The following is a 24,623-nucleotide window of genomic DNA, read 5'->3' on the forward strand; positions in this document are numbered from 1 at the left end:
ACCCAAAGGAGTGAAAATGGCATACACAGAAAAGAAAGGAGAGGCTGCTGTGCTCTGAAGATAGGAGTTTGTCTGGATAGGTGCCTGGGAGTTGTCCCTGAGGAACCCCGAAAAACAAGAAGCAAGGCTGTGTTTCCAACACAGCCACATATAGCACTGATCCATAAAGCTGTTGTGCAGTACACTGGCCATGGTTTCCACATCTATAAAATGAAATTAAGAGCCAGGACTTTTTATATCTTTGGACTCTACTTCCAGAACTCCTATCATTCCCTCATGTTGAGCAATTTAGAAAAATATTAAAAGATCTGAAAGAAGCTTGTTTTACCTAATGGTTAAAGTCCATAAAAAGTTACATGAATCATTGTTCACTGGGAAAGTCTACTCTGGGAAAACTTGACAGGGAATCCTAAATCAAAGATATAGAATGATAGGTTTTAGAATCAGAAAGGAATTTGGCGAGCATCTAGCCCAACCTTGTTTTACAAATTAGGAAACTAAGGCCCAGAGAAGGTAAATGTCTTCTGCAAAGTAATGCAGGAAGCAAGTTGATAAAAGCCAGTACTGTACTGAGCACTGGGGACACTGGTCCATCCTCAAGGTGCTTCCTTTCTAATGGAGGAGACAGTCCATAAAAAGGAGCTGGAAATGGGGTGGGGGGAGTGGAGCATGGCTGAGGCCCTTCCAAATTAGTGGTTTTGAAGAAGAGGTCACCAGTCTAGGCAGGGGCTCAGGTTCTTTCAGGGTGAGCAATGAGAATTCTAGAGAGTGGCGGAGTAGTGGGGAACAAATTAAAATCTAAGTCTTTTCATTTTAGCCCCCATCTACTTTTCACCAAAACATATAGTTGTCTTTCTTGGGAAAATTTAAAAATTACTAGTAGTTTTGGTAGGAGAAGATTCTGAATGTGTGTAAGCCTGGCCTCAATTATTGGCCACCATTCAAATTCCACTAATGTGGAAAGAATACTCAATGGTTACAGCATTGTTTCAAATTGGGTATAGCTCTGCTTGACTGCATTTGCTGGGTTGGCATCAGTGTCAGAAGGTGTAGTTGCCATTTGGGCAATGGCAAGCCTATCAAAACTGAGGAACCTCCTCTGGGCTTTAACACTAAAGAAACAAGTTTTAGCAAGAGTTTGAATCTTTTTCTTGGACCAATTGAGTCTCAAGGATGATCTCATTGTGCCTTAAGGAAGAATTAGTCTTTTTTTTTTAGGTTTTTATAAGGAAAAATGGGGTTAAGTGGCTTGCCCAAGGCCACACAGCTAGGTAATTATTAAGTGTTTGAGACGGTATTTCAACCCTGGTACTGCTGACTCCAGGGCTGGTGCTTTATCCACTGCGCCACCTAGCTGCCCCAGAATTAGTCTATTTTAGCAGACATCTTTTAGTCAAAAAATGTTTCTTCTAATATCTCACCTAACCTTGGGGAACTTAACTCTATTGACTTTAGGGCTATTGGTCACCAGTAATGAGCAATAGCACTTTGAAGAATGTCCAGGAATCCTAGGTTTCACCTCCCCATTTCAATTTATGTCCTGAATCTTAGGATCTGGTATGTGAGAAGGCTGAGGGTGGTATGGTATAAAGACTAGGTATTTTGATAAGGGGGACAATAGAAAGGGGTGGGGTATTACAAGATTTGTCAACTGGAAGTAGATTGTGAACTATAGGAAGGAGTTCCATTTGGCAGAATAGCTGCCTCATCTTTATGGGGATCATATAGTCCTGTACCCACCACAATATGGCATCCTAGCCCCATGCCCATGCCAGACCTACTTCCCAATCTTCCATTCTTGTAAGAGCATCAGCTTGGCATTCAGTTCAGCAGAGGCCATGGCATTTCTGATGAACAATAAAGTACTAAAGAATTTTTATGGATTGGATGGAAATTGGCAAAATTCCTGTTGGTCCTGATTCCAAAAGAAAGAAACTTTAATTATTGAGTCTTCCCTCCAGGTCCCAGATCATTTGGCCAAACTTGTGGCTACTACCCAGGAATGTATGTAAATTGAAGTCTTGGCCATCTCATCTGTTCCTCAAGGTTCTCATGTCAATCATCTGCCAGGAACACAGCTCACTGGAAGCATTTGTAGCAAACCTGCTGCATTAGTATATACTGATGACTGGTAAGGGCTGGGTTCTCATAGGTGGAGGCTATTGGGCTGGTAGAAGAGGCAGGGTGTCAGAGCTGAGATTGGAGGCTTCAGCCTCTGACAGTATTGAAACCTGCCTGTGAACATTGCCAGTGATGTTATCTGATGCACATACTCATGACCCACAGGCCATAAACTGATGACCACTCTCCAGAGCTTACAGTCATGCTGTTATTACCAGTACCTGTTCTGCTTTCCACTATGCTAAGGTGGGCTAGTCCCTGCCATAGATGCCTGTGATTCAACTGGTGCCTGTAACAGTGCTTTGACAATTGGTGAGCATTAATAACCTGTTCTAGTTTGCATCCGAAATCATCTAGTTTTCATCTGATTTCTCCGAAATTTTTTTCTCTAGGTTCCTCCTGATTCTGCACATTGTCCCCTATGCCATGGCAGTCTTCTTATCCTGGTTCACTCAGTTTCTCCAGCCCATTCTTTTTTGTTTGTTTGTTTGTTTGTTTTTCAAGGCAAATGGAGTTAAGTGGCTTGCCCACACAACTAGGTAATTATTAAATATTTGAGGCCGGATTTGAACTCAGGTACTCCTAGGTGTCACCTAGCTGCCCCTTTATTTTTTCAAGGATTCTTGATTGATTATAATTTCATTGTATAATAAAGTGTAAAATATTATGCTTTTCTTTATTTGAGATTTTCCATACTTTAACACGATCATTTTTTTAGGTTGTTTTTTTTTTGCAAGGCAAACGGGGTTAAGTGGCTTGCCCAAGGCCACACAGCTAGGTAATTATTAAGTGTCTGAGACTGGATTTGAACCCAGGTACTCCTGACTCCAGGGCCGGCGCTTTATCCACTATGCCACCTAGTCACCCCTACACATGGTCATTTAAAAAAATTTTTATTAAAGATTTTATTTATTTTGAGTTTTACAATTTTCCCCCAATCTTACTTCCTTACCCCCCACCCCCACAGGAGCAATTTGTCAGTCTTTACATTGTTTCCATATTATACATTGATACAAATTGAGTGTGATAAGAGAGAAATCATATCCTTAAGGAGGAAACATAAAGTATAAGAAATAACAAGATGAGACAATAAGATATCAGGTTTTTTTCCTAAATTAAAGGAAATAGTCCTTGGACTTTGTTCAAACTCCACGGTTCTTTTCTGGATACAGATGGTATTCTTCATTGCAGACAGCCCCAAATTGTCCCTGGTTGTTGCACTCTTGGAATGAGCAAGTCCATCGAGGTTGATCATCACCCCCATGTTGCTATTAGTGTGTACAGTGTTTTTCTGGTTCTGCTCATCTCACTCAGCATCAGTTCATGCAAATCCCTCCAGGCTTTCCTGAATTCCCATCCCTCCTGGTTTCTTTTTTTTTCTTTTTTGCAAGGCAGCAGGGTTAAGTGGCTTGCCCAAGGCCACACAGCTAGGTAATTATTAAGTGTCTGAGGTTGAATTTGAACCCAGGTACTCCTAACTCCAGGGTCGGTGCTCTATCCACTGCGCCACCTAGCTGCCCTGCCTCCTGGTTTCTAATAGAACAGTAGTGTTCCATGACATACATATGCCACAGTTTGCTAAGCCATTCCCCACTTGAAGGACATTTACTTGATTTCCAATTCTTTGCCACCACAAACAGGGCTGCTATGAGTATTTTTGTACAATTGATGTTTTTACCCTTTTTCATCATCTCTTCAGGGTACAAACCCAGTAGTGGTATTGCTGGGTCAAAGGGTATGCACATTTTTATTGACCTTTTGCAGCCCATTCTTCTGAGTTGATTTCTCCCATTCTTTTTTTCCTGCTCCCAGTGAGGTTTAAGAATTTTCCAATGACCAGAAAGGATAATGATCAATGTTGGAAGGGTTGTGGGAAATCTGGGACACTATTACATTGTTGGTGGAGCTGTGAACTCATCCAACCTTTTTGGAGAGCTATTTGGAACTATGCCCAAAGGGCAACAAAAATGCACATACCCTTTGACCCAGCAATACCACTACTGGGTCTATACCCTGAAGAGATGATGAAAAGGGGTAAAAACATTACTTGTACAAAAATATTTATAGCAGCCCTGTTTGTGGTGGCAAAGAAGTGGAAATCAAATAAATGTCCTTCAATTGGGGAATGGCTTAGCAAACTGTGGTATATGTATGTCATAGAATACTATTGTTCTATTAGAAACCAGGAGGGACGGGATTTCAGGACAGCCTGGAGGGATTTGCATGAACTGATGCTGAGTGAGATGAGCAGAACCAGAAAAACACTGTATACCCTAACAGCAACATGGGAGCAATGATCAACCCTGAAGGACTCGCTCATTCCATCTGTGCAACAATCAGGAACAATTTTGGGCTGTCTGCAAAGGAGAGTGCCATCTGTATCCAGATAAGGAGCTGTGGAGTTTGAACAAAGTTCAAGGACTATTCCCTTTAATTTAGAAAAAAACAGATATCTTATTGTCTGATTTTGTTACCTCTCAGACTTCTTGTCTCTTCTTTAAGGATATGATTTCTCTCTCAATTTGGATCAAGGTACAACATGGAAAGAAAGTAAAGACTGACAGATTGCTTTCCGTTGGCGGGGGAGAGTAAGATTGGGGGGAAATTGTAAAACTCAAATAATATTGATCAGTACTTGTTAGTTATTTACTTTCATTTTTCATATGCTCTATTGACATATTTATTCTCTTTTCCAACTCCTTAGCAGTCATTGAGCTAATCTTACCAGAACAATTAAGGGTCTGTGGAAGGGCCAACTCCTGTGATGCTTTTCATGATGTCTGACCTCTAGGTCTATGCCCCTTCATATATATGTGTGTGTGTGTGTGTGTGTGTGTGTATGGATTTGATTTGATTTTTAGAATTTTGTAGTCTAAATATTCTTTCATCCCTCCAAGGAATGTAAATGAATTTATATTGTGGACTACAGAATATATATATATATATATATATTTATGTACATATACACATATATGTATATATCATGTGTGTGTGTGTGTGAGAGTGTGCAGCTGATGGTATGATGGACTTAGGAAATCAAGTTCAAATTCACCTTCAGAGGATTCGTGAGACTAGCTGTGTGACTCTGGGTATGTCATTTTATTTCTTTGACTAAACTTCTTGAGAAAGTTTACTACAATCAGTGCCTCTACATCCTTTCCTCTCTCATTTCCTCCTCTGGCTTCCTAATTCATCATTTCACTGGAAGTGCTCTCTCTAAATTTACCATTGCTCTCTTAACTACCAAATCTAATGGTCTTTCCTCATTTCTCACTCTTCTTGACTTCTCTGCAGCCTTTGACACCATCAATGCTTTTCTGCTTTTTTTTTTTTTTTTTTTTTTTTTAGATTTTGCAAGGCAATGGGATTAAGTGGCTTGCCCAAGGCCACACAGCTAGGTAATTATTAAAGTGTCTGAGGCTGGATTTGAACCCAGGTACTCCTGACTCCAAGGCTGGTGGTCTATCCACTGTGCCACCTAGCCACCCCTACTTTTCTGCTTCTTAATAGATTCTTTCTAGGTTTCTGAAACCCTCCCCTCTTGGTTCTTCTGGTATCTGTCTGATCATTCCTTCCCCAGTCTCCTTTGCTGCGTCTTCATCCAGGTCATGCCTGCTAAAAGTAGGTCTACCCTAAGGCTCTGTCCTAGACCTTCTCTCTCTATACTCTCTCACTTGATCTCATCTGCTCCCTTGGATTCAATTATCATTTCTATTAATAAATTCTCATCTATTTATTCATCTCTAAATTCTCCTGATGGTCTCATATCTCCAGTTGCCTATTGGACAAAATGTCCTAGAAACATTTCTAACTCAACATGTCTAAAATTGAGCTCATCTTTTCTTTTTTTTTTTGCAAGGCAATGGGGTTAAGTGGCTTGCTCAAGGCCACACAGCTAGGTAATTAGTAAGTGTCTGAGACCGGATTTGAACCCAGGTACTCTTGACTCCAGGGCTGGTGCTTTATGAGCTCATCTTTTCTACAAAACCCTCCCTTCTTTCATTCTCTGTTACTATTGAGGGTACTACCATCTTCCCAATCACTCAGGATTATAATTAAGATTTGATCCCCAACTCACTTTCATCTTCAACCCCTCTCCCATATCTAAATTGACTGAAGTTTTGTTGCTTCTGTCTTTGTAACATCTCTCCTAAATGGCCCCTTCTCTGACATTTCCGCCATCACATAGACTTTCCTCACTTCTTACTTGGACAAAAGCCTTTGTGCTAATCTCTCCATCTCAAATATCTCCGTACTTAAATTCATTTTCCACTTAATGGACAAACTGATATTCTAAAGGGGGAAATCTGCTATATCACTCCTACTCAATAAACTCCAGGGGCTCCCTATTACTTCCAAGATCAAATGTAAAATCCTCTGTCTTTTAAAACCCTTTCATAATTCCACCTCCTCTCTTTCCATTCTTCTTATACTTTATTCCCCTCCAAATATACAATTCAATAAGACCAACTCTGTACTTTTCTTCTAACATGACTTACTCAATCTCCCAACTCCATATATTTTCGTGGGATTTCATCCATGCCTGGAACTCTATTCATCTCTGTCTCTTGGCTAACCTGAGTTTCTTCAGGTCCCATCTAAAATCCTACCTTCTTCAAAAAGTTTTTCTTGGTCCCCGCTAATGCTAATGCCTTTTCTCTTTTGATTATCTCCAATTTATTTTTTTCCATAGTCATTTTCATGATGTCTTTCCCATTAGATTTTAAGCTCCTTGAGTGGAAGAATTACCTTTGTCTTTGTGTCCCTAGCACTTATAGATGATAAAACTGAGATAAATAGGGTAAAATGACTTGCCCAGAATCACATAGCTAGTATATGTCTGAGGCTAGATTTGAACTCAGGTCCACCATGCCACCTAGCTGCTATACCTAGCTATATGTAACAGAGGTAAAAAGGCCTTATTAACATAATCATGTATGGATGTGTACATGTGAATATATATATGTACATGTATATATATAATATATGTATATATATATATATATATATGTTGAATAATACAATTGTGTTTATATAGCCCTTTAGAATGTATCTCCAGTATCTTTGCCAAGAAAAGGCCAAATGGGGCCGTCAAGAGTTGGAATTGTTGGAACAATAAGAAACAACAAAAACCCTGTTAGTAGCTTTGTATATAAGAAGTATATTCCCTCTGCCCTAATCTGAATTAGCATTTTACATATAGAAGCTCAAAGTGAAAAAACCTTCAAATAAGCACTTCTACAAAGGTTTTGTGACTTGAGAGAGCAACCCAAAGTCATTCTTTTAGCACTTGTCAGATGTTTGGCATGTATCCCATGAATTAATTGATCCTTTTTGTTTTGAATCTTAAAACCGGCTGAGAAGGTCTCCCCTTCTTTAACCAATAATACTTTCATGGAAAACATCCATCTGAGTCTGGGTATCTCCATAGTAACTGGTATCAAAAATTAAACTGTCCACATAACTCTTGCTGGTGAACCAAGAGTAACTGAGGGAGCATCCCATTCTTGCATTCTCTTTTTATCCAAAGATTCCCCTGCCTGGAAACAGGAAGATGATATGACCTTGTTCCCCATTAATTACTGTGTCGGAACCCTGAAAACATGGGAGTATCTCCAACATATTTCCCATATGGAACTTTTTTTGTGCAAAAGGGGAAAATAGGATACATCTCTGGAGCTGCCATATCACCACAATCTGGGTAATGAACCCATCATAGCCCCAGTCTGGAGACAGATTTGGAAGCTCAAAGCAAATTATTTCCTTGTTCAAACATAGAGATATACTCTTTAATAAATATTCTTTGAATTTATAAGTGTTGTCTAACATCTGTAGCTTTTCTTTTCCCTTCTGATATTTGCAGGTTTATCTCATAATCACTGATATGGAGAGGTACTGGCTGCTAACTAAAGGCATTTAAATGAGTTGAAATATGCTCAATTCTCTTCATTTTAAAATTTCTTAACTCAAGGGTTTTTTTTTTATTACAAGAAGAAAATCATATGAAAATACCTATTAAAAAGTAGATGTGGAAAGAGACTGGGGAGAGTAAAAAAGCTTTTAGAGCTCTCTTGAGTTCTCCTAATAGTGGCCTCTGTCCAATTTCTTTACTCCATCTAATAGCAACAGGGTCACTGTTCTATGATTGATCACAGGAAGACTGTATCTTCTGTTCCTAGCCAATTTAATCTGCCATTGACTACATGAGGGAGAGGTTCAGAGGAGTGAAATAGATACCTAAATCAAATTTCATTCAGAAATATCAAAGAAGTTTAAATTATTTTATTTGCAAGCAAATTAAGTTTAATCTCCTCCTTAAATTCCTTGAGGCAGCTATCACATCTTTACTTCTAGAAATCATCTAAAAACTCACATCTTCCTACTTGTTGCCTTAGATCTCATCACTAAATCTCATGGGCCATGGACTCAAGGACCTTGGGTATTCTGGTCGACCTGTTCCAAGGTCTTGTCCTTGTCCTTAAAGGAAAGTGCCTAGGACTCAATACAATATTCCAGATTATGGTCTGATGAAAGTAGAGTACAGAGGAACTAATGCCTCTTTAGTTCTAGGAGCATATACAATCCTAGTTGTCATTTCCTTCCAGGCCTAAGACTGTAATGCACCTGGACCACGAGATTTACATTCATCAAGCGCAGCTGGGCACTCTAGGATGATCTCCACTTTCGCTCTGTCATTTTCAGTGTGGGAAAGTGTCATAGACTTTGGGGATATATATTTTAAACCAGCTGTTCTTAATGTACTCCCTTTAATAAATACATCTTTCTAAAATCTGAGTTTGGCTAACTCAATGATTCTTAAATGGTAATCATGGTGGAAGCATACTGGTGGGGGCTCATGAGCTAGATAGCATTAGAAAAATCATTCCTTTTCTTCTTCAGAACTTCAGGGCTAATCCTACACCTCTGAAAATATCTGTTAGCTGAGATCTGGGGACCTGACTAATTTACCTGGACCTGTGGGAGCTGGGACAGTCATCTCAGAGTATAATCTACATTAATAACTTGACAAATCCACTCAACTTCCTTTCCTTAGTTTCAACAACTCTATAGTCACACTGCCTCCCATTCAGCATTTTATTTACCTTTTATCTGTTTCATCAATTTGCCATATCCACCAACCCATTTATTAATTTTCTTTGCCCTCTTCTTTTTTTAACTTATTTTACTTTCTCATGCCTACTACTTTTTTCCTTTTCTTTCATGAATATTCTTCAAGATCTACTCTCTATTCCAGTTTTATCAATAAATTTATTTTCTTTAATTATCCTTGGTCCTGATCATCTTAATATTTGGAAATAGAACATAGAGTGGTATGAGGGACCAGAGATCATTTTCAGATTTTCCACAATTTCTCCAAAATTTTATTCAACCTTTATCATAGTTCACTAGTTCCATCTTCCATATCACCTATCTCTAGCTTATTTGACTTCTCCCACAACTTTTTCCCACATTAGATAGAACTTTTTTAACATTTTTTTTTTAGGTTTTTTTGCAAGGCAAATGGGGTTAAGTGGCTTGCCCAAGGCCACACAGCTAGGTAATTATTAAGTGCCTGAGACCGGAAGGCCGGTGCTTTATCCACTACGCCACCTAGCTGCCCCCTAGATAGAACTTTTTTAAGAAAGATTTTATATATGTTGAGTTTTACAATTTTCCCCCCATTCTTGCTTCCCTCCCCCACCCCCCCACAGAAGGCATTCTGTTAGTCTTTACATTGTTTCCATGGTATACATTGATCTCAATTGAATGTGATGAGAGAAATCACATCCTTAAGGAAGAAAAATAAAGTATAAGAGATAGGAAAACTACATAGTAAGATAATGGTTTTTTTCCCTCAATTGAAGGTAATAGTCTTTGGTCTTTGTTCAAGCTCCACAATTCTTTCTCTGGATACAGATGGTATTTTCCATTACAGATAGTCCAAAATTGTCCCTGGTTGTTGCACTGATGGAATGAGCAAGTCCATCAAGGTTGATCATCAGTTGCTGTTAGGGTGCACAATGCTTTTCTGGCATTAGATGGAACTTTAAAAATCAGTGAATCTATAAACATTTATTAGATATCTCTTACATGTCAGACAATATCCTAGATTAAAGACACAATATAAAGCAGTACTTCATAGGAGACAATATGTACTTAAATAGGTCTTTACAAAACACACAATACAAATACAATTTTTGTTGTTAATGGGAGGACACTAGCAGGTGGGGTAATGGTGTCAGAAAAGCCTTCAAGTAGAAAGTATTGCTTAAGTTTTTTTCCAGAAGCAATAAGGGGTCATTGGAGTTTATTAAGTAGGGGAGTAACATGGTCAAATCTACATTTTGGGAAAATCACCCTCTTTCCACTTTCCCTTCTAACCCCCATTTACAAATAATCCAAACTACAAACAATGTTTATAATGAAGAGAATATATAAATTGAGAATTAATATAAGAGTAAGATAATTAGAAGTACCACAGCCATTCCTAGATTAAAGCACCTAAGCTTTCTGACTTGTCTTTTACTCAAGATCCCTATGATTCTCTATAGGGCAAGAATTCTAGAGTGTAACTCTTCCTTGCTCTCAGATAATAATCTAGAAATCATCTAAAAACTCACATCTTCCTACTTGTTGCCTTAGATCTAACTCATTTGTCCATTCTATAACCTCAGGGTTCATCTCCAGACCATCAGAAAGCTTCCTAATGGAAGGACAGCATTTGGAAAGTTTGCTTCCAGTGTATTACTGTATGATCCCTTGGCTGAGTAGTGTGGATGATGTAAGGGAAAACAATGACAGCTATCTAAAAGTGGAATGAGAGATGATGAGTTCCATTTTACTGGACTCCAAGCATAGGATGGAGGATCATTTGTTGGGGTTGTTATGGAATATTTCCTGTCAGGGTTGGATTAAGCAACTTTTGGTTTTTCCATTCCCTCCAATCAAGGAAATGCAGTCACTCCATAATCTTATTTATAACTTCAGCAACCTGAGTATGGTTGTTATTGTCCAACCTTTCTCTTGAAACTAGAAGACACAAGTGTCTAAAGTCCAAAGAGATTAAGATCCAAAAGAAACTCAAGAGATTCAAAGTCTGCTTTCTTCTATGCTGATGTGGAAGAGCACTGATTTCCATCTAGGAGAGAATTCCATACCAACAGACTTCTGGTCTTGGGTTATTTATTCCCTTTACCTTAACAGCCAAGACAATTCAACTAGTCACATAGATTACTTCCTAAACTCTTCAAAGATACTTTATTTCTTAGATACACAATTCTACTGTTTCTTTACCACCTGTTAAAGGTCAGTCTGGGCTCAGACCAGTTTGATATTTCAAGCTAGAGTCTGGAAGAAAATGAGACACTTGTAGATCATTTAAGAGTTAACAAAAGATTTACTTAGTCTTAACATGGAAAAGATATTCAGTAAAAATACAGCATTTTTTAGGGTCCATGTCTGATCAGTTGTTGTGTTCAGTCTTGTGTGACTCTTCATGACCCCATTTGGGGTTTTCTTGGCAAAAGTGCTACATTGGTGGGGCAGCTAGGTGGTGAAGTGGATAGCACACCAGCTGTGGAGTCAGGAGAACCTGAGTTCAAATCTCACTTAAGCTAGCTGTGTGATCTTGGACAAGTCACTTAATCCCATTGTCTTAAAAAAAAACCCAAAATTACTACAGTGGTTTTCCCTTTCCAGCTCATTTTGCAAATGGAGAAACTTGGATAAGTAACTTGCAAGGTCACACAGTTAGTAAGCATCTGAGGCTGGGTTTGAACTTGGGTTTTCCTGATTAGACTGAAAACTCTTTCCATTGTACCACCTAGTTCCCCTGTATTTCCATCTGCATAGTTGGTGAATTAAATGTCGGTCAGATGCCAAGTATAAGGAGGAACTGATTTCTCATGGAATGTGTACTTTGTGTCCTTAGTTGACTGAGAAGCATATCAATAGTTTGGTGACTTCATTCCTTGGGGCAATTCAATCTCAAGGACAATTTCAGTCTTTTAAGAAAAAGACTAGCCTAGCTTTTGTTGTAGTCAGGAGCTGGGAAAAATTAGCCTAGTTCATGTGGCTCCAGTCCTAAAAAATATTGCTCCTTCCACATCACTCACTCTCTTTTCAATCCCTTACAATCTTTATATATATATTCATAGAAATTCCTTTCTTCAGATTCACTAAAGAATCAACACCAATAACTGTAGAGATCATGAAAAAAGTGTAAAAATCCCACACGTACAAAAATATTCATAATAGCACTTTTAGTAGTGGCAAAGATTTGGAAATTGAGGGGTTACTCATCAATTGGGGAACGGATGAACAAATTGTGGTATATGTATGTGATGGAACACTATCGTTCTATAAGAAATTATGAGGGCTGGGATTTCAGAAAAGCCTGGAAAGACTTGCATGAATTGAGGCTGAGTGAAATGAGTAGAACCAAAAGAACATTATACATACTAACAACATGGAGTGATGATCAACCATAATGGACTTGCTCATTTCAGCAGTACAATAATCAAAGATAATTTTAAAAGATTTGTGATGGAAAATACCATCCATATCTAGAGAAGGAACTATGAAGTTTAAATGAAGACCAAAGCTAATCTTCAATTTTTCAATATTGTCTTATGTATTGTCATTGTTTTCTGTCTAATGTTTTCTTTCATTTGGATCTGATTCTTCTCTCACATACACAATGATTAGTATGGTTATAAATGTAGAGCCTATATCGGGGGAAGGGGGAGGAAAGGGAGAGAGGGAGAAAAATGCAAAACTCAAAACCCTGCAAAAAATGATTAGTAAAAATAAAAAAAGGACAAATTAACAAAAAAATCAACCCAATGGCACGTTTTTCTTTTAAATCCATTCAAAATGTTTTATTGATGTCTTTATCTTTAATCATTTCCTATGTGACCCCCAGATTGCAACTTTCCTTTCGTCAAAGACAAACCAAAGGAAAACGTGTGTTAAGTGACCTTCCCTGATTATGAATTTAGTGTTCTATCTCTATGTTGGGAATGAAGAAGTATATTTCACTGTATGTTTTGGGGAAACATTGGTTTCCTAAATTTTCCAGTTATTCAAATGAAATTTGACCCATGTCCTAGTTTCCCTTTACCCACTCAGAATATAAGCAGCTGCCAATCTGATCAATCATGAGGGAACACTGGAAACTGGCTTTTGGCCATGCATGGCTCATCCTTTGATGCCCTAATTGGCTTCTGAGCTAAGAAGAGCTGATAACATGGGGGTGCCACATTTGGTAAAAGAATTCATTTCTGTCTGGTGATGCTTTTGGATGGTGGCAAGGTATTATTCCAGTGAGCAGAGAATGGACTTTTTTCTTTCTCGTGTTTTTTTTTTTTTTTTTTAGGATTGCCTTTCTTTACCTAGGCATAATGTCAGATGCTCCTTCCATATTCACTTTTGTTCCATTAGTAAGCAATCTTGTAGGCACTGAAAGGCCCTAAAAAGCTTGGAAGTGCTAACAGCAAGGACAGCAAGGGGAGTATCTAGTAGAACAACTGTAGTATCAGAAACAGTAACAGAACTGAATTTTTGACAAGAAAAGCATCGGTGGTGGAGAGAGACCATTGGTAATGAATATTTAGACAGATGATGTCTGGCTCTGAAGTAAGATTTGAAGTAGCTAATTAGTAGCCTTACCAAAATAAATTTGTTTTGCATCCCAGGAGACTTGAATATAAGGATTCTATATGAATAATAAAAAGATAGTATACTAGATTCTATTCTATTTCTTTTTTTCTATATTTAATATTTATTTATTCTCATTTTGTACAAATAATTTTTTATACATTAATAAAATATTCTTGTTTAAGAGTAAACAAAACACACACCCTCCTCCCAAAAAATATAGACTCGCTTGAACGATAAAGTAAAGGGAGAGAAAAAAATTAAAATTAAAAAAAATAATAGTAATAATTGTAGGTATGGCCAGGTGGCGCAATGGATGGAGCACCAGCCCTAGAGCCAGGAGCACCCAAGCCCATATCCGGCCCCATACACCCAAAAATCACCCAGCTGTGTGACATGCAAGCCACCCCAACCCCACTGCCCTGCAAAAACCAAAAGAAAAAGAAAAAAAGACCCAAAATCAAATAAAATAGTAGTAATAGTAGAGGTGGCTGGGTGGCAGACAGAGCATTGACCCTTGAACCAGGAGCACCCAGGTCCAAATCTAGCCTCAGACACCCAGTGAAGTTCAGAGTATTTTTAGTTGTCTTAAATTTGTATTTCTCTTAAAATTGGAGCATGTTTTCATGTAGTCTTAATTCAGAAATATTCTTTTGAAAACTGTTCATATTTTTTACCTCTTGTACCCTGGAAATGGTTCATGGTGTTTAAATTATTTGTATATTTTAGATATTTTACTTTAATCATTTGAATGGTGTCTTTTCTTTCTTTTTTGGGGGGAAGCAAAGAATGACCACTTTTATTGATTTAAAAAAAAATCAATCTGGGTCAAAGGATTCAAATAATACACACCCTCCCTTCTTTCCCTGTACTGTAATAGGTCTTTCATACTTCTTCATGTGATATGATTTACCCCATTTTCTCTCCCCCTTTCCTCTTTTCCCCAGTAACCCTTTTTTCACTCCTTAATCATTTGTTTTTATCTTTACATCAAAGTTAATTTAAACCTACACCTTCACTCTAACTAGAACTTTTTTCCTTAAGGTTTTTGCAAGGCAAATAGGGTTAAGTGGCTTGCCCAAGGTCACACAGCTAGGTAATTATTAAGTGTCTGAAGTGGATTTGAATTTAGATCCTCCTGACTCCAGGGCCAGTGCTCTATCCACTGTGCCACCTAGCTGCCCCTTTTTTTTTTTGAAAGATTTTATTTTAATTTCCCCCCAATCTTGCTTCTCTCCCCCCACCCCCACAGAAGGCAGTTTGTTAGTCTTTACATTGTTTCCATGGTATACATTGATCTAAGCTGAATGTGATGAGAGAGAAATCATATCCTTAAGGAAGAAAAATCAAATATAAGATTATTGTGGCTTGCTTCACCTTGGGGTCCACAGCGGTGACCTCTCTCCCAGAGGGGAGCTGAGAATAAGGAGTCAAGCCACTACTGCCTTATGTCTCCAGCTCCCCTCCGGGAGGGAGGTCCCTGCTGTGGGCCCCAAGGTGAAGTAAGCCACAACATAGGATGGCAAGATTACACAATGAGATAAGTTTTTTTCTAAGTTAAAGGTAATAGTCTTTGTTTAAACTCCATAATTCTTTCTCTGGATACAGATGGTGATCTCCATCACAGAAAGCCCCAAATTGTGCCTGTTTGTTGCACTGATGGAATGAGTAAGTCCATCAAGGTTGATCATCACCCCCATATTGCTGCTAAGGTGTACAGCGTTTTTCTGGTCCTGCTCATCTTGCTCAGCATCATTTGAATGGTGTCTGTCTTTTCCATCCCCATCTTTTCCATTCTTCCTAGCCTCAAAATATTACATTCCCCTGATTCTCCTCCTATCCCTAGGAGCTTCTGCTCTTGCCTTGTCTGTGATTCTGGTCTTTTGTTTCCTTTTGTGCATTAAGTTTCTTTCCTTCCCTTCCTCCCTCCTTCACTTCCTTTCTGTTTTCCTTCCTTCCTATTTCTATTTTACTCTCTCTGCTATCCACCCCCATTGGAAATAAAAAAAAAAACCCAGAGAGAACCCAGAGCTCCTGCAGGCAAGCCCACCACTGTGGGAAGTGGGCAGTTACCTGTTCTCTGGAGTCGTGGCCAGCCTTGCACAGGCCCAAGTTTTCCAGAGTAGGAGCAGGTTCTAATGGAAGTGGCCAGGCTGCCCTCCCACAGCAGGAAGGGTGTAATTCTTGCCAAGCTGAGCTGCTGAAGCAAACCCGGCTCCCAGGCTTGGGGCGCCGGGGCAGCTAGGCCACCACGGGGCTCGAAGTGTGAGGGTCGGAGTGGATGCGGGGTCAAGGTCTGTATAATTAAGATTTAACTGTCTTAGTCTTGGTTCGTTGATCGCTCCCACCAAAATAAAACACAGTCGTGGAAAGAAGAAAGATTACATTTATTTAGATACAACAACAGGGAAGGGATGCAGATTCGCAGCAACACTAATAAAATAGTAGCGGCAGCAGTAAGTAGTAGTCCAATAACAATTATGAGTAATATAATTAAAATAGAAGAGAAAGAACGTGCAAACATCACGGATTGGGGAGGAAACACCGAGGCAGCTGGGGAGTCCCAAAGCAGCGCCCCGAGTCCGGAGCGGAAAGGGGAGATCCTGGGCAGAGGGATCCATCTCTCCTTCAGCCACCGACCAGTGAGGGGGAATTGGGGGATTTATAATCAATTAAACAAAGAAGACGGTGGCCAACATGGGAAAGTCTCAGTTTAGAACATGTGGTCCGAAGGGAGGTGGCTCCCGAGGCCGCGCCGTGCGGCTTGTGGGAGGGACCCCGGTCCTGGGCAGCGGCCAGGTCTGCCAAGGTTGGCACCGACAGCGCCTGGCACGCAGGCAGGTCACCCACACGCGTCACAGCCCTCGGGAGTTCACCAAGGGGCACAGTGAACTTACTTCAACTTAAAGGGTTCAAGGTCTACCCCCAAGCACGCATCGCGCCTCGGACCCACTAACCGCAAAAAAAATAAGTCTAGTGCCGAGGCGGGGCGGCCGGGCACTGCCAGTCTGCTGTAGGGGAAGAGTGAATCCGAACAACCGGGGGAGGAAGGAGCGCTGGCACCCCGCTTAGCCTGGGCTCGGCCGGGGGGAGGGGCGCGGCGGCTCCCCAGGCCGCGGCTCCGAGCCCCCTCCGCGTGGCGGTGGGAGGCGCACGCCGGGCCTTGACCCCGGCGCGCTCACCCCGGAGGCTGGGCCCGGGCCCCGCGACCTCGGGGCGCTCACCCCGGAGGCTGGGCCCGGGCCCCGCGGCCCCGGCGCGCTCACCCCGGAGGCTGGGCCCGGGCCCCGCGGCCCCGCAGCGCCCTTTGGTCACCGCTTCAGTCCTTCAGCCAGGACGCGGGCGGCTGCGCGCTCGGGTAAAAGAGGGCCGACCACGAGGGGACTCGAACCCCCAATCTTCTGATCCGAAGTCAGACGCCTTATCCGTTAGGCCACGCGGCCGCCTCCGAGCGCCCGGCCGCCCGCCGGGGAGGATCCGGAGGTCCGGGGGCACCCGCGGGTGGAGGCGCGTGGGCCGCGCCGCCTGAGCGCCCGGCCGGAGGCCCGAAGGCGCGGCGCGGGCCGGGCGGGCCGGGCGGGCCGGGCCGGGGGAACGGCCGGCAGGCGGGCCGCCCCGCCCCCAGCCCCATAAGAACCTCTTACGAGAGGCTGCTCCATGGGGACCGCGTGGCCTAATGGATAAGGCGTCTGACTTCGGATCAGAAGATTGAGGGTTCGAGTCCCTTCGTGGTCGCATTGTTTTGATTCCGCGGGAGAAGCAGCCCCGTCCCGAGCCCCGGCCCCGTCCCGGCCCCGTCCCTCCTTTAAAAGGCCGCAATGTTTTGAAGCACGCTGCAGAGCTCTGCGGGAGGGAGGCCGGGAGGCGCCGGGCCCTCCGCGGGCCGCTCAGCGCCGCCGCCTGCGGGGAGCGGAGCCCCGGCGGGAGGACCGAGGCGGCCGCCCGCGCTCTCCGCGCCGTACAGACCTGCCCTCGGCTCCGGCTCCGGCTCCGGCTCCGGCATGCGGAGCGCGCGGGCGCGCGGCGCGATGATGAAGGGGCATGTGATCAGCAGCTCGCTACAGGAAGCCCCAGTGGCCTAATGGATAAGGCACTGGCCTCCTAAGCCAGGGATTGTGGGTTCGAGTCCCATCTGGGGTGGAGCGTGCGCTCATTTTTCTTTATTGGCGCTGATTGAGCCTTTTTTTTTTTTTAAAGGACGCCTTCTCCGATTCGGTCCTTTTAAACATTTTATCTAGAAATTGTAACCATCCCGCTCACTACCCACCCCTTGCAGATTTAGCAACCAGAAAAGTCTCCGTCGTGTTTATTTTATGTTTATGTTTTTACACGGGAATGGGGTTAAGTAGCTTGCCCAAGGCCACACAGCTGGGTAATTAGGGTCTGAGTTCGAATTTGAACTCAGAGCCTGTGCTCTATTCACTGTGCCACCCCTGTGTGCATATTTAAAAAAAAAAATTTTTAGCTTTAACTTTTAAACACCCCCATCCTAGCCTATAAAGAAGCCTTTCCTCATTCACGCAATATATATGCATATGTATGTGTACATATATATATATATAGTATATATTTTTAAATGTAATTTTAAAATTCTGAACTTTTAACCCCCTCACATTCCCCCAAGATCTGATTAGCGCCAAGAAAAGTGCACGTTGGCACTATTAGATTACAATTTTTATTCTCAAGTTTTGAGCATCCCCACCTCTAAAATTCTGATTCGTTATAAAGCCCCTCCCCATCCAGTTCATATATTTTTTAAATTTAATTTTAAAACTTCGAACTCTTCAACTCCAAATTCCAAGCTCTCCTTCCCCGACTTCCCCAATTGATTGGCCTCTGAAAAAGAATTTCCCATCAGGTGGAAATATAGGCGTGTATACGTTTTTACACACATATTTTGTTCCATTAATTTATCCTAAACTTTTAAAAATCCCCATCCCTAAGAACTCTAATTATCCATAAACAAAGAAGCCCCATAGAATATATTTATATTTGTTATTTTAACATTTTACCCCATCTCCCAGAAATTTTCACTTCTGTACATACAATGGAAGACAAAAAGAGGGTTCTTTATCCAACAGGGAATCTCAAATTCATATATAATAAATTCAACACATTACTTTCAAAACTGTCCAGTTACTAACTCCCACCCCCTTCTTCCACCACAATTAAAAAACACTAAAAATAAGAAAATAAATAAGGAGAGTCAAGCTCATATCCACACAGTGTCCATGTGCAAAATGTATCTTTCTGCGTTTAATGTCCATCTGGCAGGCGGGCCATATGCTTCACACTTGGACTCTGGTCATGGCATGGATCAAAACTGTTTGTTGGAACAATGTTGTTTGTCTTTGTGCTAGTTCTTCCTTTGGTTAACTGCTGTCTCTTCTCTGTTTCAGGTTTTACTTTTCAGGATTCTCCAAAACATCTTTTATTATTTCATATAGGGCTATGATATTCCATTTCATTCCTACCATCATTGCCCCCCCCCCCCAGCTATTTCCCTCACTGGTAAGTCTAAGCTGGGTGCATAGTTCCCTCTATTACAGAAGACCTCTTCCTGCCTCCTCCAGAGTGGGAAGATGGTCATAATATGCAGAATTTTTTCAGAGCGGATTACATACTAAATCCATTCAGCTCTTCTAACAATCATTTTTCCTTGTCAGTAATGAGTAGGCAGACCTTCCTATGAGAACTCAAAGGTCACAGCTTGAACAGAGTGCATTCCATAGGGTCTGAGAATTTTGGGAATGTAATCAAAATAGGAAACAGATTAAGTTGCCTGTGTAGAATTCAAATGATGAACTCTATGACACTCTCTTGATTTTCAATACAAAATCCCACAATGCCATCATTTTTATGTTCCTAATTCTTAGCTTTCATTAGGGATATTTGGTTTGGACAATTTAATGGATATGAGCCTATATGAAGAGGTAGGACTAGAAACTTAGAAATTTAAGAAAGAAAGAGCTGGAAGCTTTTGGAAAGCTTTTGCATGAGTTTAATCTGTTACAAAAAAGTTTATTTCAATAACTGTCATATGTATTATATTCTGACTGTAAACCAATCCCAATACCTGCTAGTATCCAGCTTACTTAAAAAAATTAACTGTTTAAATGGTTTCAGAAAATCTTGGGAAGTGAGCAGAATCAGAACACTATGCACAGTAACTACAATATTGAAATGACAATCAGCTGTGAAATACTTTGCTACTCTTTTTCAAGAAAATGTATCAAGGAAATTTCCAAAAGACCCATGATGAAAAATGCTGGCTACCTCCAGATAAACTCAGTGTAGATTGAAAAATAATTTTTAAACTTTATTTTACTAGGTTTTTTTGCAGTTTATTTTTGGCAAATGATGAAAACAATAATGTGTTTTGTATGACTTTACATGTATAAATGATGTCATATTCCTGTGGGTGGGGAAAGGACCCAAGGGAGGGAGAAAATTTAGAACTCAAAACTTTTAAAAATTAATGTTAAAAAAATGAACTACTGCCCAATTTAATTTATTGCCTATATAAATTACAATATAATATACTGCCCAATATAATTGAGCATTGTAAATCATTATGAGAAGAATCTCTTGAGATTGTAAAGTTGATTTGTTTATTGCCTAGTAAAAGTATTTATGCTGACAGAGCAGCAGTATATACTACTATACAAGGAGAAAAGGCCAACAACTGCTAATGGGGAGCATAGTATTGCACATTCAAATTTAGACCAGTTCTAAGGGATATAAATTTCTGGTTGAGGAGAAAGCCCTGTGAAGACAGTGGTAGGATCCCCCTTCCAAACACATATTCCCTTATTTCACCCCACCCTTTTTGAGCTGAACCCTTAGATCAAAAGTTGACCCCCTAAATACTATAATTTTTCCTTTTTTCCACTCATACAGCTAGCCACCATTCCCCACTCATTATTGGACTACTGAAGTAACAGCCACTAAAATAGTGTTCTTACTTCAACTTTCATCTCTCTAATCTGTCCTTTACACAGCTGTCAAAGTGATTTTCTTTAACTGCTGTTTTTGACTTTAAAAAAATGGCTTAATCTTTTGATTTTGTTATCTTTACCTCCCCCATTCCCAGCCATCCTTTGTAACAAAGGCAAGACAGAAAAAAAGCAGTTCCAAGCTCAGTAAAACTAACCATACAGCCACTCAAGCAAGTCTAAGAGTATAATGCAGTGCTCTATACCCACAGACCCTCACCCCTCCAAATGACTTTTTTTCTCTTTAATATTTTTGGGCCATATTTATAGGAGTGATATTGCTGGGTCAGTTGGTACATATTTTAGTACTTCTAGAAGCATAGTTCTAGATTGCTTTCCTGAATGACTGGACCCATTCTACTGTTGCCCTACAGCCTCTACAAAAGTTGTCTTTTTTCCATTTTTGTCAGCTTTTGCTGATCTAATGGGTGTGAGAGGAATTGTTAGAGTTGTTTTGTGTTTCTCTAATAGTGATTTGAAATATTTTTTCATATGGTTATTAATAGCTTGAATTTCTTCTTCTGAAAATTGCCTTTTTGTATTCTTTGACTACTTATAAATTAGGAAAAAGTATTATTTAAAAATATTTTATTTTATTTTTTCCATTTACTTGTAAAATTAATCTGTAACATTAGTTAAAATTTTTTTTTGAGTTTGAGATTCTCTCCCCAGCTCTCCTCTCCCCCTTTGAAAAGGCAAGAAATATGCTATAGATTATAAACGTGCAATCATGCAAAACAGTTCCATATTAATTATGTTTCAAAAGAAAATACATCAAAAAAATAAAGAAAAGAAAAACAAAAACAAAGTCAACACCCCAAGAAAAATAAAAATAAGTGTGCTTTGATTTGCATTCAGACTCCCTCAGTTCTTTCTCTGGAGGTAGATCACATTTTTCATCATAAGCCCATCAGGACTGTCTCACATCATTGTATTATTGAGAATAGCTAGTTCATTCACAGTTACTATCTTACAATGTTGCTGTTTTGTCTGTACAATGTTCTGGTTCTGTTCACTTCATATCAGTTCATATAAGTCTTTCCAGGTTTTCCTGAAAGCATCCTACTTGTCATTTCATATAGCACATTAGAAAGGAAATGGCTAATATTATTCTTATAAATTTGAATTAATTCCTTACATATCTTAGAAATGAAATCCTCATCAGATAAATTTTTTGTAAACATTTTTTTCTCAATTATCTGGGTTTTTTTTTTCAAATTTTAACTGAATTAGTTTTGTTTTTGCAAAAATATTTTAAATTTCATGTAATCAAAATTGTCTATTTTATTCTCTGTGATCATTTCTATTCCTCATTTGGTCATGAACTCTTCTGTCCATAGATATGAGGTAACCTATTACATCTAGGGCATGTGTCCTTTTGGAGCTCATCTTGGTCTATGGTGTGAAGTATTGGTCTAAACCTAGTTTCTGCCAATGTGTTTTACAATTTTTTCTAGCAGTTTTAGTTAAATAGGGAGTTCTTAACCCAGGAACAGGAATCTTTGTGCTTATCAACCAGAAGCCTACTGGGTTCATTTGTTTTTAATTATTTTGTATTTAATCTGCTCCACTGATCTATCTTTCTATTTTTTTTTTTTTTTTTTTTTTTAGGTTTTTTGCAAGGCAGACCGGATTAAGTGGCTTGCCCCCAAGGCCACACAGCTAGGTAATTATTGAGTGTCTGAGACCGGATTTGAACCCAGGTACTCCTGACTCCAGGGCTGGTGCTTTATCCACTACGCCACCTAGCTGCCCCTATCTTTCTATTTCTTAACCAATTCTAAAGCATTTTGGGATTTACTACTTTGTGGTATAGTTTGACATCTGTGACTGCTAGGCATTCTTCTTTCCCACTTTTTTTTCATTATTTCCCGTGAGATTCTTGATCTTCTGTTTTTCCATAAGAATTTAATTTTTCCCTAGCTCTATAAAGTAACCCTTTGGTAATTTGATTGGAATGGCATCGAATAAATGTAATGTGAGGTAGCATATACTTTTTATTGAATTGCAGATATAATGGTATACTTAAGAGAATCCCAGAGAATCAACTAAACTAATGAGCAGCTTCAGAAGTCATAGGATACTAAATAAAATCACATAAATCATCAGAACTTCTATATATTACTAACAAAGTCCAGCAGGAAGAATTAGAAGAAATTCCATTTAAAATAATTGTGGAGGGGCCGCTAGGTGGCGTAGTGGATAAAGCACCAGCCCTGGAGTCAGGAGTACCTGGGTTCAAATCCGGTCTCAGACACTCAATAATTACCTAGCTGTGTGGCCTTGGGGGCAAGCCACTTAACCCCATTTGCCTTGCAAAAACCTAAAAAAAATAAAATAATTGTGGACTAAAAAACTTGGGAGGCTATGTGTCAAACACAATTACAAAACACTTTTCACTGTCAGATCTAAACAACTGAAAAATATTAATTGCTCATGGGTAGGCCAAGCCAATATATATATATATATATATATATATAAAACAAGAGAACAATAAGAGAACAATTCTACCTAAATTAAATTACGTATTCAGTGTGATGCCAAACTAACAAAAAAAATTATTCTACTGAGCTAGAAAAAAATCTAGCAATATTCATCTGGAAGAACAAAAGATCAAGAGTATCAAGTGAATCAATGAAAAAAAATGTGAAGGAAGGTGGTCTAGCCATACAGATATCAAAATATTATAAAGAGGTAATTATCAAAACAATCTGGTATTGCCTAAGAAATAGAGTGGTAGATGAGTAGAATAGATTAAGTACACAAAAAATTGTGACCACAGGAATCTAATGTTTGATAAACCCCAAAATCTAAGCTTTTGGGACAAATACTCATTATTTGACAAAAACTGCTGGGGAAACTGGAAAACAATATGACAGAAACCAGGTATAGACCAACATCTCACACCATATACCAAGATAAGGTCAAAAATGGGTATGTCATTTATACATACAGTGTGACATAATAAACAAGTTAGTTAAGTATGAAATATTTAATCATCAGATCTATGAATAGGGGAAGAATTTAGAGCCAAAATAGATATTGAGAACTTTATGAAATATAAAATGGATGACTTTGACAATATAAAGTTAAAAAGGTTTTGTACAAATATAATCAATACAACCAAAATTAGAAGGGAAGTAGAAAACAGAACTTTTTTTTAGGTTTTTGCAAGGCAAATGGGGTTAAGTGGCTTGCCCAAGGCCACACAGCTAGGTAATTATTGAGTGTCTGAGACCGGATTTGAACCCAGGTACTCCTGACTCCAGGGCTGGTGCTTTATCCACTACACCACCTAGCCACGGCAGAAATTTTTTCTTTAATGGTAGGTATCTCTGCTAAAGGCCTCATTTTTCAAATATTCAGAGAAGTGAGTCAAATTAATTAAAAAAAAATGTCATTCTGCAATTGACAAATGGGTAAAGGATGCAGTCAGTTTTTAGATAAATTGAAACTATCTGTAGTCATAAGAAAAAATATTTTAAATTACCATTAATTAATGAAATACAAATTTAAACTTAACATATCATCTTACAACCATTAGATTGCCTAGAATAGCCAAAAAGGAAAATGATAAATATATTAGATGGGATATGGGAAAAAACTGGGACACTAATGCAATGTTGATGGAGTTCTGAATTGATCCAATCAATCTGGAGAGCAATTTGAAACTATGCTCAAAGGACTATAAAATGATGCATAACCTTTGATCCAGCAATACCACTGCTAGATCTGTATTTCAGAGATTTAAAAAAAAGAGAGAAAATATATTTATTCAAAAATATAACAGCTCTTTTTGTAGTGGCTAAGAATTGGATATTGCAAGAATGTCCATCAATTGAGAAACAA

At 39.6% G+C, this 24,623-nt stretch overlaps 3 non-coding genes across 3 annotated transcripts; 2 read left to right on the top strand and 1 right to left on the bottom strand.

Annotated features, from left to right (window-relative positions):
* Window positions 1-17,149: 17,149 nt before the first annotated feature.
* TRNAR-UCG (transfer RNA arginine (anticodon UCG)) lies at window positions 17,150-17,222 on the bottom strand. Its single transcript has one exon. It is a non-coding gene; the product is annotated as a tRNA-Arg (tRNA).
* Window positions 17,223-17,441: 219 nt separating this feature from the next.
* On the top strand, window positions 17,442-17,514 carry TRNAR-UCG (transfer RNA arginine (anticodon UCG)). Its single transcript has one exon. It is a non-coding gene; the product is annotated as a tRNA-Arg (tRNA).
* Window positions 17,515-17,846: 332 nt separating this feature from the next.
* Window positions 17,847-17,919, top strand: TRNAR-CCU (transfer RNA arginine (anticodon CCU)). Its single transcript has one exon. It is a non-coding gene; the product is annotated as a tRNA-Arg (tRNA).
* The last annotated feature ends 6,704 nt before the right edge of the window (window positions 17,920-24,623 follow it).

This window comes from Macrotis lagotis, chromosome 2, assembly GCF_037893015.1.
Source record: "Macrotis lagotis isolate mMagLag1 chromosome 2, bilby.v1.9.chrom.fasta, whole genome shotgun sequence".
NCBI lineage: Eukaryota > Metazoa > Chordata > Mammalia > Peramelemorphia > Peramelidae > Macrotis > Macrotis lagotis.